General features: G+C 39.3%; 1 pseudogene; it reads left to right on the top strand.

The window, feature by feature from the left end:
- Positions 1–19,756, top strand: part of LOC122703107 — a 79,502-nt pseudogene that overhangs the window by 698 nt on the left and 59,048 nt on the right.

Genomic DNA, 19,756 nt, shown 5'->3' on the forward strand with positions numbered 1-19,756 from the left:
GATTTTTCAAGTTTTATAATATGAAGCAGAAGGAAGTTTGAAACTGTTTCTTCTATAACTTTGATAGACTGAACAGAACAAAAAACATAGAAGGGATCAGAGTAACATTATTTATGAAGTAGAATAAATAGTTATGGAGTAGGTTGGATTATTCCATATTCTAGAGAGAAAAGAGTTTTTTATAATCATCTACTGAATAGTCGCAAAAACTGACAAGATATTTTTCTGCAAAGAAAACCTCATAAAATTCCAAAATGAAAATAGCATCTCTGGACTTGCCTCGTGGTTGAGTGGTTAAGAATCAGCCTACCAATGCAGGGACATAAGTTCATTTTCTGGTCCGAGAAGGTTCCACATGCTTCAGAACAGCTAAGCCCACACGTCACAATTACTCAGCTGGTGTGCCGCAACTACTGAAACCCATGGGCCCTACAGCCCGTGCTCTGCAACAAGAGAAACCACCTCAATGAGAAGTCTATGCACCGAAACTAGAGAGTAGCCCCCACTTACTCCAACTAGAGAAAGTCCACGTGCAATGAAGACCCAAAGCAGCCAAAAATAAAAATTAATTAATTAATTTAAAGAATAGCATCTCTGTCCCTACTCTTTGGACTTGAGTGGACCAGCTATACCACTTCTTAGCTGATGACCTTAAGAAAATCAATTATCTTTTCTGTGCCTTAGTTTTCTTATTCATAGAACAGGGATAATAACAGTACCTATCTTATAGGTGCTATGTTATAATAATTAAATGATATATATATGTATATACATATAGAGTTGTTGGCTCATTGTAATTCTACATTAATGTTAACTGTTTTCTGATCAGAGTTAATAAACTTTAAAATTCAATAACAAAACTTTGAACTAATTCCTTTTTTAAGCCAATAGTGTTTACTATCAACTAAATGTACAAATACCATGTTTGGGGGCTCTTAAGGAAACTAACTTTCATACCATCCTTCAGGATATTGATACCATTTGATACCATCCTCCTCCATTGTCTTCTAGAATCCACTGATATCAAAGAAAAATCTGATATCCAAATGATTCTTATTTCTTTGCAGGTAATCTGGTTTTCCTCCCTAGAAAAATTTAAGATTTTTCTTTCCCTTGAAGAGCATGTTTAGAGCAAAACTTGTTTTGCTTGTCCTGGTTGGCACTCTTAGGTCTATTCACTATGAACACTGAAATCTTTTCCAAACTCAGAAAAGTTCATCTATATTACATATCTCTTCCTTTTTCCCCTTTCTTTCATTCTGGAATTCTTATCTGATGCTGTGGGAACTTTTGACTTTGTCCTCCAGGTCACTTGACCTTTCTTTCACTGGCTGTTTTTGTTTTCATTTTGGTCCTTTAGCTCTGAGTTTGAGGAACTCTTAGGATTACTCTGAAGTCCATTGATTCCATTTTCAATTGTTTCCATTCTATTCAGCCCATCTACCAATTTTGAAAAAAATATAACTTTGATTTTTATCAAAGTTGCAAAGGCACATAGAAGAGACACAAGTAGTTCTATAAAGTTTGTTACAAAAAGAACAGCAATTTTTCATTTCCTCTCTCTTCCATATTTCTACCAGGCAACTAGTGCTTCTTTAGGCACAAGCTTATCTGGGGCCATAGAATCCACTGATTCTGAGGTTATTTAGTAGTATGTCCCAATCACAAGTCATAGCAGTGTGTAAGGTTTGCTAAAATAACATCTCTGCCAGGTTTTCAAGAGGGAGTCTCATAAAGAAAAGTAGCATTTCCCAATTTGAAAAGATACTTGCACCTCCACCTTTATTGTAGTATTATTTACAATTGCCAAGATATGCAAACAACTTAGGTATTCACTGGTGGATGAACAGAAAAGGAAAATGTATATATACACAATGGAATATTACTCAGCCATAAAAAGAATAAAATCTTGCAACAACATGGATGGGCCTTGAAGGCATTATGTGAAGTGAAATAATTCAGACAGAGAAAGATAAATACCATACAATCTCACTTATACGTATATATGGAATCTAAAAAACAAACAACAGCAGATACAGAGGACAGATTGGTGGTTGCCAGAGGAGGATGTGTAGGGAGGAGTGTGTCAAAGTGGCAACGTGTGTCAAAAGCTACAGACTTCCAGCTATAAAATAAATGAGTCATGGGAATGTAATGTACAGAATGATGATTGTAGTTAATCATATTGTAAAACATATTGGAAAGTTGCTAAAAGAATAGTTTTTAAAAGTCTTTTTTTTTTTTCACAAAAGAAAAAAGAAAAGAAAATTTCTATAACTATGTGGTGATAGACGTTAACTGGACTTATTGTGGTGAGCATGTCACAATGTATACAAATATTAAATCATTATGCTGTACACCGGAAAATAACATAATGTCATATGTCAATTGTACCTCAATCTAAAAATAAAATAAAGCTAAAAAAATAAGAAAATCTGTGTTTCCAATCTCCTAAATTGAGAATGAGGGAAAGAACGATGGTAAGGAGATAGACAGGAAGACAGGTCTGCTTGGGGACAGCCCCTGTCCAATGTCAGTGACTGTTCTACCTTCAATGCTTAACACTGGTTTTCCCCTTCCCCCCTGGTGGCTCAGATGATAAAGCGTCTGCCCACAATGCACAGACCCAGGTTTGATCCCTGGGTTGGGAAGATCCCCTGGAGAAGGAAATGGCAGCCCACTCCAGTACTCTTGCCTGGAAAATCCCATGGACAGAGGAGCCTGGTAGGCTACAGTCCATGGGATCACAAAGAGTCGGATACAACTGAGCGACCTCAATTTCCTTCCCTTTCCCTTTTCCCCCACCTCGTCAAACCTGAGCCAGCAGATCACTGCCTCCATGGAGGAGGCAGCAATACAACTACAGCTTGCTTCACTTCTGGCCTGGGTGCCTAAGAAATTTAAGGCACAACATGGCAGCAGATGAGCAACCTGCCTAGATTAGTACAATCTTTGAATTAGGGTGCTCTTTGGTACTGTAATAATCTTTACTAAGTGAATGCCTTTGGTGTTTAGAAAGAGGTATTGCCCATTTAATCTCACTTTTAGATACTAGGATCTCAGAAATTTATGTTTACAAAACAGACATCGTAAACAATTGCAATGAATCCTCTATGAACCTCACTCCCCATCAGGAGATAGTCTAATCCTACTGAAAATGTATCAAAGAAAAACCTGCAGAATTTGCCATTTTCCCTTCCCCATGCCCCAAAAGAGGAATGTCTTTTCTTCTCTAAAATCTGTTTTTGTTACCATGAGATGCTGCAGCTCAACAAAAAGAGAAAGTTGATTTGATCACAGAGAGGGTAAACATTTGCATTACATCAATATAAACTTTAGCAAAGTTTGACAATCAAATAACAATGCATTTGCCAATCTCTGGCTCCAGGGAAGTGCCCACTTCCACCTTTAACCCCACTCAAAAGCCTGGCAGCTGATGAGGAAAGTAATTTTCCTTCAAGATTGTTGATCTTTTTTTTAAACTAACAAAAAAATCTGCTCTTTTGGCTTGTATTTTTCCTGCTGCTGTCCTGCAGGTTACATATATGCCTCATAAAATCGAACCATCATTATGAAAATTAGCTCTGATCATAGGAATCAACATGGTCTCATTTGTTTTTGCAAATACCCCAGGTGAATGTGGACAGACCTGAAATGACTGCAGGTAAGTTAGCTATCACAAAAACACAGCAGTTGCAAATAATATAGGGTGAGTTACTGTGATAATCTATCTTTTCTATACAGTTGTCTCTTTGTATCATCCATGGGGAATTGGTACCAGGACCCCTACAAGATACCCAAATCCATGGATGCTGAAATTCCTTCTGTAAAATGACATAGTACAAAATACAAGACTGGGAGTGGCCAAGATGGCAGAGGAGGAAGACCCTGAGCTCACCTCCTCCCATGGACACATCAAAATTACTATTTACAGAGTACTGTTGTTGAGGAAGACTGGAATCTATCAGAAAAGATCTTCTACAACTAAAGATATAAAGAAGGAACCACAACAAGATGGCTAAGAAGGGTAGAGACATGGTACAGTCAAGCCCTGTACCCCCAGGTAATCAACTCACAAATGAAAAGATAATTACAATTGCAGAAGTTCTCCCCAAGGAGCTCATGGTCTGATCTCCACATTGGGCTCCCCAGCTCAGGGGTTCTGCACCAGGAAGATGAGTCCCCAGAGCATCTGGTTTTAAAAGCCAGTGGGACTCACTTTCAGCAGAGCCAGAGGGCTGCAGACTTAAGAGACTTAAGAGACTCCAATCTTAAAGGGTGCACACAAAACCTCACATGTTCTGGGACCCAGGGCAGGCGTAGTAATTTGAAACGAGTCTGGGTCAGACTACCTACTGATCCTGGAGAGCCTCACTGAGAGCCAGGAGGCAACTGGAACTCACTCTGGGGTCATAGACATTTTGGGAGAACTCCAATAATATGATCCTTAAGTCAGCGTGGTACTCACACAAAGACAAATAGATGGAACAGAAGAGAGAGGGCAGAAATAGATCATCACCCACACAGTCACCTGATTTATAACCAAGATAGCAGTGCAGTGAGGAAAGGACTTTTCCATAAATGGTGATGGGTCAATTTAGATCATGACAAAATAATGAATCTTGATAGTTATCTAAAACAGAATCAATTGCATGTAAATTGTAGGTCCAAACATGAAAGAAAAAAACAATCAGGAGTTCACGAATTGCAATTACTGAAAGCCATGTACCCTAGAGCCTGTGCTCCACAAGAGAAGTCACTGCAGTGAGAAGCCCCCACATGCCGCAACTGGAGAAAGACCCACAGAGCAACAAAGACCCAGCATAGCCAAAAATAAATAAGTAAATAAATAAAAATAAAATAAAATTATAAAATAAATAAAATGAAAAGACTAGTTCTATCAGATGTTGTCAAATCAGAGTCACTACTCCTTTTCTACATGGCTGATGGTAGTTAGTGCACCCACACTGGAAAACAGTTTGGCAGCATCCATTTAAGCTGAACGAATGTAGATCCCATGACCCAGCAATGTGTAGGTAATATGCATCAAGAGATATTTTCAAAAATTATATAGCAGCACGGTTTATAATAGCCAGTAACTGGGAACAGTGTATATGTCCATAAGTAGTGGAATGGATGAATAAATTGTGGTATGGTGACCCAACAGCAAGAGCAAGAACAAATTACAGCAAAACAGCATAAATGTTTTTCTCAAAGAAAACATTGAGTGATAAGAGACATAGAAGATGGACTTGTGGTTTCCAAGGGCACAGGTGGAGTGGGGGAAGGAACGGATTAGGAGTTTGGGGTTAGCAACTGCAGACTATTATGTATAGAATGGATAAACAACAAGGTCCCACTATATAGCACAGGGAACTATATTCACTATCCTGTGATAAACCATAATTGAAAAGACTATACAGGAATATGCATTAAAAAAAATTAAAGTCCTGAGTGATAAAAGCCAGGCCCATATCAGTACCTAATCTGATTTTATTTAGGTGGAAAGTCCAAAAGCAGATAAAATTAATCAATGTTCTTATAAATCAGGGTAATAAAGAGACTAGAAGGGCTTCTGGGGGTCTTGTAACTGTCACTTGATCTGAGTGTTGATTACACGGTATGCTTACAAATTCATTGAGCTCTGCACGTTCCCATATGTATGCTATGCTTCCATAAAACATTTAAAATAAAGAAATCATCTCTTAGTAGAAATCACTGCATTTCCCTAACAGACTAATATTGTCACAGCCAGGGCAGGCTGACAAACGAAATTAAACTCCTGGGCTGATGAATGTTTTGATTGGTTTTCTGGAAAAATTAATTTCAAAACCAGTCAGTGGTCTCACTGAACACTTTTGATAATTTTCTTGGCTGTAGCCCAACCAATGAATAGCAAAAGAACTTTAGGAGAAATGAATAATGAAGCAATGACTAAATACATTTTAAAGAATTTCATATTTCACATATTTACGTATCTGGAAGAAAACTATACTAAAACAGCTGGGTAAATGAAATAATTCTTAAATGCCATTTCTTTCTTAATAATAAATAGTTGATTGATTTTACAAGGAAAACACAAAAACATAAGGTTGTGAGCAATTAAGAGTTCTATTTAGCTTCTTATAATGCATGTTAACCTCCAGGCCACATATTCTCCATTCAACCCACTGTTTGCACTCCCCTAGGCCTTGAGTCTTCTTCAGGCCTTGGGGATTGATTTTGAAGGCAGACAAGAGACATTACCACCATGATGGAAACGTTGTACGTCCCAACTGGAGTGGTGGGTCCAGTGGCATATGCATTTATTAAAACACACTGGACACTACAGTTAAAAATTGCACTTTTAAGTGGGGGGGGGGGGGAGATAAATTAGGGGTTTAGGATTAACATATACATAATACTTTATATAAAATAGGCAAACAGCGAGGACCTACGTATAACACAGGGAACTATATTTAGTATTTTATAGTAATCTATATTGGAAAAAATATGAAAAAGAATCTATCTATATATACACATATGTATGGGCTTTCCTGGTGGCTCAGATGGTAACGAATCTGCCTGCAAGGCAGGAGACCCAGGTTCGATTCCTGGGTCAGGAAGAGCCCTTGAAGGGAATGGCTACCCACTTCAGTATTCACGCCTGGAGAATGCCATGGACAGAGGAGCTTGGTGGGCTACACAGTCCATGGGGTAGCAAAGAGTCAGACAGGACTGAGTGACTAACACTTAATTTCTTTCATATGTGTATATGTATAACTGAATCATTTTGTTGCACATTTGAAACTAACACAATATTGTAAATGAACTACAATCTAATAAAAAAGCACAATCAAAATTTGAATAAAAAATTTCCCCTTAAAAAATTTTGTGCTTTTAAGTATAATGTAAATTATGTTCCAATTAAAAAAGAAGAATGCTTAAAATGAATAGCCATTGGTTGTCTGGAGTTAGAATTTACGAAATCGATGCCCAGTGGTGTTATCAATAAAGTCTCCTAGTATTTTCCAGAAACACTAGCTCTCAGGGAGTTGGGTTCCCTACGGCTTGTCTTGTGCCTCCTGGATTTGAACATTTGCAGATGGAAACAGAGTGAGGTGAACAAGAAAAAGAGAAGGGGCTCTGTATGAGCTTGGTGAGTGCTGTGAAACTGTTAATCCATTTAATAAAATTACATGGCAGGATGATAAGGCATTTCTGAAGCACAAAATAAAAAAACTGGCATCAAACTCAGGTCCTTTATACAGAAGCAGCCCCCTGCCTCCGGGCTTCCTGTTTCGTTTAGTCCTCAGTAAATTCTCTTTCTAGTACCTGGGGGAGGTTGCCATCTGGTGGCAGGAGAAGCAGCTGCAGGGCCACAAACTGCATGTGGGAAATCGAGCTTCGCTTTGTCTTTTTCCAGAACTCAGAAGGTAATAATTCTCCTTCTGTGGATTGCCAGTGATGTGTTAGTCATCCACCAAAGGGCTTGAAAAGATCCTCTGAAACGAATCTTTGAAGCTGAAGAGAATTGAGGGAGTTCTTTTAAAAGGACATTCAAGGAACCTCTCAGGCCTGACTCTTCCCCAAGCTGGAACAGCACATAGATGACAGCCAAGGACTCTGGGCTGCAATGAGCCCCTACTCACTGATGCATTTGTGCCAAATTAAAAAAAAAAGGCTTCTTTCACCTGGGTGGACAATGCCCCTGGGTGAATAGCTTGGTAAGTGGAATACCAGCTTTATTTCAGCCCTCCTCACCACCTCTGCCGGAACCTCTTGTGCAGTAGACAACCTGCAAAACCATCCCTGCAGCCTGGATGCAGCAAGAGAATCTTCTCCAGGTACCTCAGATGCCCACAGCAAACACCAGTGCTCAAAATCTGGGGCAGAAGATGGGGGCATCCCACCCTCATACGTACCCTTAAGATAGTTGGGCAACTATTGTTATGTGTGAATTTCAGTTTTCTTTCCAATAGATACTATCAATTTTAGCTTTCTATTCAGGCCTAGGTGTTTCCAGGTGAAATGGAAAAAAAAATGTTGGGAGTCTCTAGTGTCTTTAGGAAAATAGCGTCACACTGCTTTGCCATGAAAGACTGTGGCATAAAACTGAACAAATTCAAAAGTTATAGGTAAAGTGCTTAGGAAACTTTACATTTAAAAATCTCTGGACAGACAAAAGAAACACTGGGGAACAACAGTGAAGATGCTTAGTCATTTCGCAAACATTCCTTAAGTACCCTGGTTTGAGATGTTGGCCTAGGAAAGGGTTACCATGGTGTTAAAACAAGAGTCCCTCTGCCTAGTGATCACACACACACAGACACACACTCTATGCCCTAGAAAACTTCTCTCACAAGTTCACAGTTAAACTTCACAAAAAGCATATCTTTGTGAAGACCTCTAGTTCCTTCTGCATTTAGGAGTTTCTTCATAGCATTTTTCTTTAAGTGATATTTTTTCTATTTAGTTATTCATTTATTTTTAAATTTGCAGCATGTGGGATCTAGTTCCCTGACCAGGGATTGAACCCAGGCTCCCTGGATTGGGAGGGCAGAGTCTTAACCACTGGACCACCAGGGAAGTCCCCTCTTCATAACATTTTTATAACATATATTGCATGTTATTATAATGACTTCCTTTTGTTTGTTTATATTTGTTCTATTAGCTTGCCTCTTCCACTGAATCGGCTTGTAGTTTGTTGACTTTTCTATTGTTCCTTTGTTTTCTATTTTATTAATTTCTGTTTTATTCTTATTATTTTTAATATACTTTCTAGGAAAGATAAGGGGATCAGAGTCAAAATCACTTAAAATTCCTGATCTTTTGCCTCCTAATTAAATTCCATTTTCATCTTATCATTTTGCTGTTCTTAATATTTCTGAAAAATCATTGGTGAAAAGTGTCCCTTCTTACAAAAATTGATTATAAAAATGTAACTGATTATAAGAATGTAACAGAGCAGCAGGAGGCTGAGGGGTCTTGATTAGTTTTCATCATCTAGTCCAGTAGTTTCTGAGCTTGGAATATAAACAACCCAGTGCTCATGCTCCGTCACTCAGTTGTGTCTGACTCTTTTCAACCCCAAGGACCATAGGCCACCACATCCATGGGATTTCCCAGGTAACAATACTGGAACGGGTTGCCATTTCTTTCTCCAGGAAATCTTCCCGACCCAGGGATCGAACCCACAGCTCTTGCTTGGCAGGTGGAATCCTTACCACTGAGCCAAATCTGATCAAGTCACTTCCCTGTTCAAATCTGCCCTTGGCTGCTCCTTGTTGTCAGGATACATTCCTTTGCACTGTTGGAAGGTCCTTTGAGACCTGGCTCCTGCCAAGCTTTCCAGCCTCATCTCTTCCCAGCACTGTCTCTACTCCTTTCCGGCATGAATGCACTTTTTCCAGCTACCCTGCATTTCTTGATTCTGGATTTTCCATGGATTTTCATGCAGGCACGGTACTCTTTAACCCAACAGCCTTTGAACACGTACAATTGGAGGGGCTTGAATAAGAGTCGTCACAAGGGAATTGCTGGAAAGAGAGATGATGTGGTACAAGGAGGCAGCCAATGCTAGTACCATCCTTAAAAAATGGAAAACTCCTTAAAGGCAGAGATTACAATTCGTATTGCTAGTCTCCCTTTCTCTTATCCCTCAAGGGCCAAGCCTTGAGCATATGAAATAAATTCTAAATTGAATTTCTTTCTCTGGAAATATTCTCTAGTTTGCTTGGTTATTTTGGAAGGAAGCAGCAATTCAAAGGCTTCAGAATGAAAGGAAGATGTGGCAGATTCTGGAAAGTACAAGTAATTCTGCAAGTCTGAACCTGAATGATTCTGTGACCTCTTCCAGGGATCTCAAGTTCTGGCTGTACATAGCAGAAATAGCATCTAATTGAGAAAATTAAATATGATTTTGTTAAGAGACTGTAGGAAAGGGAAGAAGGAAGGGTGTAATGACAAACATCCAGAGGTGGGGGTGACATTTATATGACAATTTATAGCCTTCTGTGGAAACTCTAAGCCTCGGGGAGGCCCTTTGCCCAACAGTTCAAGCTTTTATCCAGCAAATGTGGAGTCCTTGCTTCTGTCATGTAGATGAAAAGCAGGGTTCTCCTGGGGTCACACAGCGGGAGCTTTGACATTTGGGGAATGTGATTGATGAGTTCTGTCCTCCCACAGAGGAGTTCCATGGTGAGAGAGGACTCCAGAAGCCAAATAGCCAAGGGACCTTCCAAGCCAAACATCTGGAGTGTAATTCAGAATCTGCTGAGCTGTGCCAGACCCAGCTAGACACACAGTCTTGTGTTCCCATGAGGGCAGCCCCCAGCCAGACTTTCCACCATTAAAATGGCTCTTTTTCATTCCGGCTTTCTCCGTAGAAAACCTTTTGACAACATCCTAGGGGGAAAGGATCCCATACATCGTGTAAGTTTCTCAGCTTTCCTGTCCCCTGGAAGAAGGCCAAGCCCCAAGGGCATGCACTGTAGAGGTCCAGGCAGTTCAGAGTTTAGGCATCACCAGAGATGAGTGAATCAGACGAGGTACCAGTCGAGGGCTTCATGAGGGCCCAGGCTACCCGATGTTGAGGCAGGGCTTTGGTGGAGAGGGGCCACAGTGAACAAGATATTCCAAAGGAGGGAAGCACATGAGCAGGGAGCTTCCTTAAAGGGGCCTAGCCTACTTCCCAATTTTCTCTAGGAGTGGCCAATGACTCAGTGTCATTATCAAATCCATTACCTTTGTTCCTCCTTTAACTCTTCTCTTAGGACCCTATAGAAAAAAAATTTTAATACCACAGATTAGACCCAGCAGACATCAGCAGGACATTAAATTTCACCCTGATTTTTTTCATCAATGAATTGCTTAAATTATCTAAATTGTTAAATTTTTATTTTAAACTTTTAAGAATTAAAGTATGACATGTATACAATAAACGGAATAAATCACAAGTTTGAGAAATATAAGGGCAGAAATTATTATTAAGTAGCCACCTACCTTCCAAGCCAAGAAAAAAAAAATTACCTTATCCCAAAGTTTCCTTGTGTGCAGTTCTTTGTTTTTTTTAATTTGTTTTTGTTTTTTTTGGTTAACAGTTCATTGATTTTAAGTAAATTTATGCTGTTATGCAACCATTACCACAATCCAGTTTTAGAACACCTCTGTCATGCCAAACCTCTGTCCATAGTTCCTCAGGCACTCTGTCTACCAGATCTAATCCCTTGACTCTATGCCTCACCTCCACTGTATAATCATAAGGGATTTGATTTAGGTTGTACCTGAATGGCCTAGTGGTTCTCACTACTTTTTTCAATTTGAGCCTGAATTTTGCAATAAGGAGCTCCTGATCTGAGTCACAGTCAGCTCCAGGTCTTGTTTTTGCTGACTGTATAGAGCTTCCCCATCTTTGGATGCAAAGAATATAATCAATCTGATTTGGTATTGACCATCTGGTGATGTGTAGAGTCATCTCTTGAGTTGTTGGAAAAGAGAGTTTGCTATGACTAATGTGCTGTCTTGACAAAACTCTGTTAACCTTTGCCCTGCTTCATTTTGTACTCCAAGGCCAAACTTGCCTGTTTTTCAAGGTAACTCTTGACTTCCTACTTTTGCATTCCAATCTCCTATGATGAAAAGGACATCTTTTTTTAGAGTTAGTTCTAAGTGTTGTAGGTCTTCATAGAACTGCTCAACTTCAACTTCTTCAGCATCAGTGGTTGGGGCATAGACTTGGATTAATGTGATGTTGAATGATTTGCCTTGAAACGAACCAAGATCATTTTTGTCATTATTGAGGCTGCACCCAAGTGTTGCACTTAGCACTCTTTTGTTGACTATGAGGGCTATTCCATTTCTTCTAAGGGATTCTTGCCTACAGTAGTAGATACAATGATCATCTGAATTAAATTCACCCGTTCCCATCCATTTTAGTTCACTATTTCCTAAGATGTTGATGCTTAATCTCGCCAACTCCTGCTTCATCACATCCAATTTACCTTGACTGATGAACCTAACAGTCCAAGTTCCTATGCAATATTATTCTTTATAGCATTGGACTTTAGTCTCACCACCAGACATATTCACAACTGAGCATCATTTCAGGTTTGGTCCAGCCTCTTCATTCTTTCTGGAGCTATCAGTAATTGCCTTTTGCTTCCCCAGTAGCATATTGGACACCTTCCAATCTGAGGGACTTATCTTCCAGTGTCATATCTTCTTGCCTTTTCATACTGCTCATGGGGTTCTCCTGGCAAGAATACTAGAGCAGGTTGCCTTTTCTTCATCCAGTGGACCGTGTTTTGTCAGACTCTTCACTGTGACCCATTTGTCTTGGGTGGCCCTGCATGGCGTGGCTCATAGCTTCATTAAGTTATGCAAGCTCCCTTGCCATGACAAGGCTGTGATCCATGAGGAGGATCATCTCAAAGAAAAAGAAAAACAAGAAGGCAAGTGGTTGTCTGAGGAGCCTTTACAAAGAGCTGAGGAAGGAAGAGAAGCGAAAGGCAAAGGAGAAAGGGAAAGATATACCCAACTGAATGCAGAGTTCCAGAGAGAAGCAAGGAGAGACAAGAAAGTCTTCTTAAGTGAACAATGCAAGGAAATAGAGGAAAACAATAGAATGGGGAAAACTAGAGATCTCTTCAAGAAAATTAGAGATATTACGGGAAAATTTCATGCAAAGGTAGACACAATAAAGAACAGAAATGGCAAAGACCTAACAGAAGCAGAAGTGATTAAGAAGAGGTGGCAAGTATGTGCAGAAGAACTATACAAAAAAATGTCTTAATGTCCTGGATAACCATAATGGTGTAGTCACTCACCTAGAGCCAGACATCCTGGAGCGTGAAGTTAAGTGGGCCTTAGGAAGCATAACTATGAACAAAACTAGTGGAGGTGATGGAATTCCAGCTGAGCTATTTAAAATCCTAAAAGATGATACTGTTAAAGTGCTGCTCTCAATATGCCAGCAAATTTGGAAAACTCAGTAGTCTCCACAGGCCTGGAAAAAGTCAGTTTTCATTCCAATCCCAAAGAAGGGCAATGCCAAAAATGTTCAAACGACCATACAGTTGCACTCATTTCACATTCTAGCAAGGTTATGCTGAAAATCTTTCAAACTAGGCCTTAGCAGTACATGAATCAAGAACTTCCAGATGTAAAAGCTAGGTTTCAAAGAGGCAGAGGAACTTGAGATTAAATTGCTAACAGTCGTTGGATTATGGAGAAAGCAAGGGAGTTTCAGAAAAACATCTACTTCCGTTTCATTGATTTACACTAAAGCCTTTGACTGTGTGGATCACAACAAACTTTGGAAAATTTTTAAAGAGATGGGAATACCAGACCAACAGCTTCATGAGAAATCTGTGTATTAATGTAGGCTGTATATCCATAAAACTTCCTGCTAGAAAGTGCTTTACCATAGCAGTTTACCATAGCAGAGCTCTGTTTTTGGAATAACATCTTATTGGCAACCCTTGAGATGTGACATCTGGAATGAAAAGGACTCAAGAGGTAGCCATTAGGCTAGTTGTCACTGTTCAGTTGCTGGTAAAGAAGCAACAGTTAAGACCAGATAAGAACAATGAACTGGTTCAAAATTGGGAAAGAAGTATGACAAGACTGTATATTGTCACCCCGCTTATTTAACTTATATGCAGAGTACATCATGCAAAACGCCAGGCTGAATGAATCATGAGCCAGAATGAAGTTTGCCGGGAGAAATATCCACAACCTCAGATTTGCATATGGTACCACTCTAATGGCAGAAAGGGAAGAGAAACTAAAGAGCCTGTTGATGAGGGTGAAAGAAGAAAGTGGAAAAGCTGGCTTAAAACTCAACATTCAAAAAACTAAGATCATGGCATCTGGTCCCAACACTTCATGGCAAACAGAAGGGGGAAAAGTGGAAGCAGTGGATGATTTTCTTTTCTTTGGCTCCAAAATCACTGCAGACAGTCACTGCAGCCCTGAAATGAAAAGACATTTTCTCCTCTGAAGAAAATCTATGACTAACCTGACAGTGTATTGAAAAGCAGAGACATCACCTTGCTGACAAAGGTCTGTATAGTCAAAGCTATGGTTTTTCCAGTATGTATGGATGTGAGTGTTGGACTATAAAGAAAGCTGAGCGCCGAAGAATTTATGCTTTTGAACTGTGGTGCTGGAGAAGACTCTTGAGAGTCCCCTGGACTGCAAGGAGATCACACCAATCAATTCTAAAGGAAATCAACCCTGTATATTCTTTGGAAGAACAGATGCTGAAGCTGAAGCTTCAATTCTTTGCCCACCTGATGCGAAGAGCTGGCTCATTGGAAAGGACCCTGATGCTGGGAAAGATTGAAGGCAAAAGGAGAAAGGGGCAGATGATGAGATGGTTGAACAGTATCACTGACTCAATACAGAGGAGCCTGGAGACTCAGCAACAATAACGTGCCAAACAACCCACTCGAGTGTTCTTGCCTGGGAACTCCCATGGACAGAGGAGCCTGGCGGGCTATAGTCCACGGGGTTGCAAAAGAGTAAGACACTTCTTAGAGACTAAACAGCAACAACAATCATGCCACAACTTCCCTCCTGCCCATCTGCAGTCAGTCCTACTTTGCCTTCAGCCCCAGGCAACCACTGATCTGCTTTCTCCCTCTATGGTTCTGCCATATCTAGAAATTTCACGTAAATGGAATTATATGACATTTGGGTTGGCCAAAAAGTTCATCCGGATGAACTTTTTGGCCAACCCAATACAGAGTCCTTTTCCTTAGCATAATGTTTTTGACATTCATCCTTTTTTTTTGCATCCGCCAATAACTTGTTCCTTTAATTGCTGGTAACTATTACATTGTGTAGATACAACACAACTGTTTGTCTCTTCATTAACTGGTGAGCATTTGGATCATTTCCAATCTGGGCCTCTTAAGAACAGTGCCACTTTGAATACTTGTGAGCAAGTATTTGTGTAGAAATGTATTTTCATTTCTCATAGATACATACATAGGAGTTTGAAATTGCTATGTTGTGAATATATTTAATTTAAGAAACTGCCAAGTTTTTCCAAAGTAACTCTCAGTTTACATTTTCACTAGTGATGTATGAGAGTTCCTATTTCTTCCTAATCTCAACACTTGTCATGTTCTTTTTGGCTTATAGAAACTCTAGTGAATCTGTAGTGGATTCTCTGGAGTATTAACTGGCATTTCCCTAGAGATTAATGGCAGTTAGCATCTCTGCATGGTGTTATTAGCCATTTAAATGTTTTCTTTGGTGAAATCTCTGCTCAAGTCTTTTGCCTATTTTTTTTTATTAGACTGTCTGATTAAGTTATGAGTTCTTTTTGTGCTCTGTATACAAGTCCATTATCAGGTATATGATTTGCAAATATTTTCTCCTAATCTGTATCTTAATTGTTTTATTAATGATGTCTTCTGAAGTGAAAAACTTAAACTTTAAAATTTATATATAATTCAAATACTATAAAATTTACCCTCCTAAGTTGTACAATGAAGTGGTTTTTAGTGCAGTCGAAGGTTGTGCACCCACTCCTGCTATCCAATTCCACAGCATTTCCATCATCTCCCAAAAGAAACCCTGTTCTCATTAGTAGTCAACCCCCCATTCCTACCTCTTCCCACCCCCTGAACCACTAATATCTTTGCTGTCTCCATGGATTTGCTCATTCTAGACATTTCATATAAATGCAATCATATATTATGTAGCCTTTTTTTTTTCTGGCTTCTTTCACACAGCATAGTGTTTTCAAGGTTGTAGCATGTATCATTATTTCATCTGTTTTTATGGCTGAATAATACTCCATTGTAAGGAACAGAATAAAGAGCCCAGAAATAAATCCACACAAAAATGTTCAACTAGTTTATAAGAGAGGCAGCAAAAATATACCATGGGGAATAGATAATCTCTTCAATAAGTGGTACTGGAAAAACAGGACAACTACATGTGAAAGAATAAAATTAGAACATTTTCTCACATCATAAATAAAAATAAACTCAAAATTAAAGGCCAAATGCAAGACCTGAACCCATAAAATTCATAAAAGTAAACATAGGCAGAACATTCTTTGACATCAGTATATCAATATTTTTTTTACTGGCTCTGTCTCCTAAGGTAAAGGAAACAATAGTAAAAATAAACAAATGGGACCTGATTAAACTTATTAATAAAAGCTTTTGCACAGCAAAGGAAGCCATCAACAAAATAAAAAGACAACCTATTGAATGGGAGAAACTACTTGCAAATGACATCATATATCCAAAATATATGAACAGCTCATACAACTCAATTACAAAATGGGCAGACAACCTGAATAGACATTTTTCCAAAGAGGATACAGATGGCCAACAAGCACGTGAAAAGATGCTCAACATCAGAGAAAGACCAATACTCTATGTTGTCACTTAAGTACAGAATCTAAAAAACAAACAAACAAATGAATATAATAAAACAGAAACACTGTGATGGGAGGAGGGGTACGATGGAAAGGGAAACTAAGGAGTCCATATTACTATGTATAAAATAAGACCCAGGAATATATTGTACAGCACAAAAATACAGCAAATATTTTATACTTTAAATGGGGTACAATCTATAAAAACATTGAATCACTATGTTGTACACCTGAAGCTAATATAATATTATAAATCAAGTGGACTTTGATAAAAATAAATAAATATTTCAACAACCATAAAATGGTTAATGGTTACTTTTACAGTATGTGAATCTTATTATGAAAAAAATTAGGAAGACATTTTGGAGATGTATGCAGTGGGAGACAGGATTTAAACGCTTGGGACTTTTGCCCAGCAGAAATGCCTTCTAAGCTACTCTTGATTTGAACTGGGCTGCATATGTTAGTTTACAGGTACGCTTTGGTTAAACCAGGAAGTAAATTATTAAATCCTTTGATGCTTCTAAACAAAGATGAGAATTTCACCTCTTCTCTAAAAAACTTGCATAATTAGAAAAACTTCATATGCTGAAGAAAACAGACTGCAGCTTTCATCTTGGTGCTCTCCTTCTTCCTCCCTCAGATCACTCATTCCAGGGTAAGCTAGGTGCAATGAGGTGAGGTAGCCCTATGGAGAACTTCATATGCTAAGGAAAGGCTTCCAGCCAATATCCAGCAAGGAACTGAGGCCAGCCAGCTGCCACCTGAGTCAGCATGAAAGCAGATCCTCTCCTAGTTGAGTCTTCAGATAAGACTGACGCCCTGCCAACTTGACCACAACTGCATGAGAGACCAGAGGTACCCAGGTATGCCACTTCTGCATTCCCGGTGTACGGAAACTATGAGATGATAAATGCTTGTTGTTTTAAGCCCCTACATTTTGGAGTAATTTGTTACATAGCAATAGATAAGTATTACAACTAGAGACTTACACTGTTCATATCTGTAGGTCTAGCAATTTTTCAAGGATAAGTGTTTCTCAATTTGTTTTCTGCCTGTGGTCAATTTCCAGAGCCCTAACACTTCATTTTCTAAATACTTTTATCCTGTTTTTTTTTTTTTTTTATCCTGTTTTATACCTCCCATTTTTGCCAAGAAGATTCAACAACCTCTTCACATAGACATAGCCAGAAGTCTGTAAGGTTGCCTGATTTTTATCTTTTTAAAAAAATTTTTATTTCTGAAACCACTTTTGTTGACTTAGGGAAACACAAATAATGTCAAATAATTATTGACATGCCAGAAATATGAGAACAATATTAATTAAAAAAACTATTAGTATGTAATACATAGTACTTGAACGTCCTTTAGATTTTGCACATAAAATAAAATGATAATTTGTTCTTTACACAAATGATAACTTGTGCTTATGAGGATTTTTTCCTTTTTAAAAAAATTTTAAAAATTGTATTTATTTTTAATTGGAGGATAATTGTCTTATCTTAAACGCTTAAACTCCACTCGAAATAATCTCATGCCAATCCTCATTAGTTTGCATAAACATTTTCTCAAGAAAGAGAAATTGTGTATTTTACTGACCAGGTTTCCAAGGTAATACCATCATTTCCTCACTATCCCAAACAGCCTTCCAGCTGGCAACCTGAACTACCTAACTTTGGAGGAAACCAATCCTTTTCTATAAAATTCTTGCCCAGGCAACCTAGAAACACAGGAATTTACCTTAACTACTTCCTGAATTTTGTGCCATTATACAAGGATCCCTTAAAAAGGAAACAACTTGTATTTTTAATTTTACATAGCACTTCAATTTACAGAATGTTCTCAGGAAGACTCCGGGTGGTGCAGTGGACAGGAATCTGCCTGCCATTGCAAGGGACAATGCCATTCCTGGTCCAGGAAGATCCACATACCCGCAGAGTAACTAAGCCTGAGCACCGCAACTACTGACACCCTCAGTAGAGCCAGTGCGTTGCAACCACAAATCCCATGTGCCTAGTACCTGTGCTCTGCAACGAGAGAAGCCACTGCAATGAGACGCCTGAGCACCACAACTAGAGTAGTCCCTGCTCCCCACAACTAGAGAAAGTCCACCTGTAGCACTGAAGACCCAGTCCAGCCAAAAATAAAGAAACAAAATAAATAAATAAAGTAGTGTGAACACGTCAAAAGAAAAAAAGAACTGGCTTGAGTAGAAACGCTGATTGGCTTGAGTAGTAGACCTGGAGTAGACGAGATAAAGTAACTAACTTCAAACTCCTTGAAGAGAAATCAAGTTTTTAGATGCTTGGATTCAAAGAGGAAACCATTGTAATAGATATGATGATAGACAGTTCAGAAAAAGAAAGGGCTGGACATCAGGTGGGGCTTCCCTGGTAGTTCAGCTGTATAGAATCTGCTTGCAATGCAGGAGACCCCAGTTCAATTCCTGGATCAGGAAGATCCCCTGGAGAAAGGATAGGCTACCTACTCCAGTATTCACGAGCTTCCCTAGTGGTTCAGATGGAAAAGAATCTACCTGCAATGCAGGAGACATGGGTTCAATCCCTGGATTGGGAAGATCCCCTGGAGGCGGGCATGGCAACCCACTCCAGTATTCTTTCCTGGAGAATCCCCATGGACAGAGGAGGCTGGCAGGCTACAGTCCATGGGGTTGCAGAGTCAGACATGACTGAATGACTAAGCACAGCAAAGCACAAACTTCAGGTATTTCTGGTTCAATTCAAAGTAAGACCCTTTGACTCACAAATAATTTTGGCTGATGCCCTTTATACCTTGGCTTTTGTAGACCTCATTTATGATTCAGGAATAATGATCAAATACAACCCACTTGTGCCAATGAGTCAGGCCTGCCAAATACAGAGCAGATGCCAGGATGGGCTTTAGAAATGTGGGATGAAAGGCATTGGATAAATGAAGAAACATTGATGGGAACTTCCTGGACACCAGTCTCAGTTTTCTGCCCTGAAGCCTCTTGCCACACGATGGCCAACCTTGAGGGCACAGCCAGGCAAAGAAAGCAAATCTACAAAATACGTGGATTTTTTTAAAGGGCATGTTTATATTTGCATGGATTTGAGACCATTCATCTTGTGGCTGCCTCCTCCACCCTCAGGACTCCTGTACTTCCTAGCAGCTGATCACCTAAACTAATGAAGCCCCCACTCCACATCCATCTCTATTACAGAGTGCTGTGTTGTTTACCAGGTACTTCCTTGTTTCTTTATTTGTCTACGTGTTTATTATCTGTTTTGTCTTCTCTGGAGTATAATCCTGGGGCGGCACGGATTTGACTGTATTCTTCTCAGCACAGTGCTTGCAGTAGTAGGCATGTAGTAAACAGTTGAGTCGAAGACT

The sequence above is a fragment of the Cervus elaphus genome, chromosome 11 (assembly GCF_910594005.1).
Source record: "Cervus elaphus chromosome 11, mCerEla1.1, whole genome shotgun sequence".
Taxonomy (NCBI): domain Eukaryota; kingdom Metazoa; phylum Chordata; class Mammalia; order Artiodactyla; family Cervidae; genus Cervus; species Cervus elaphus.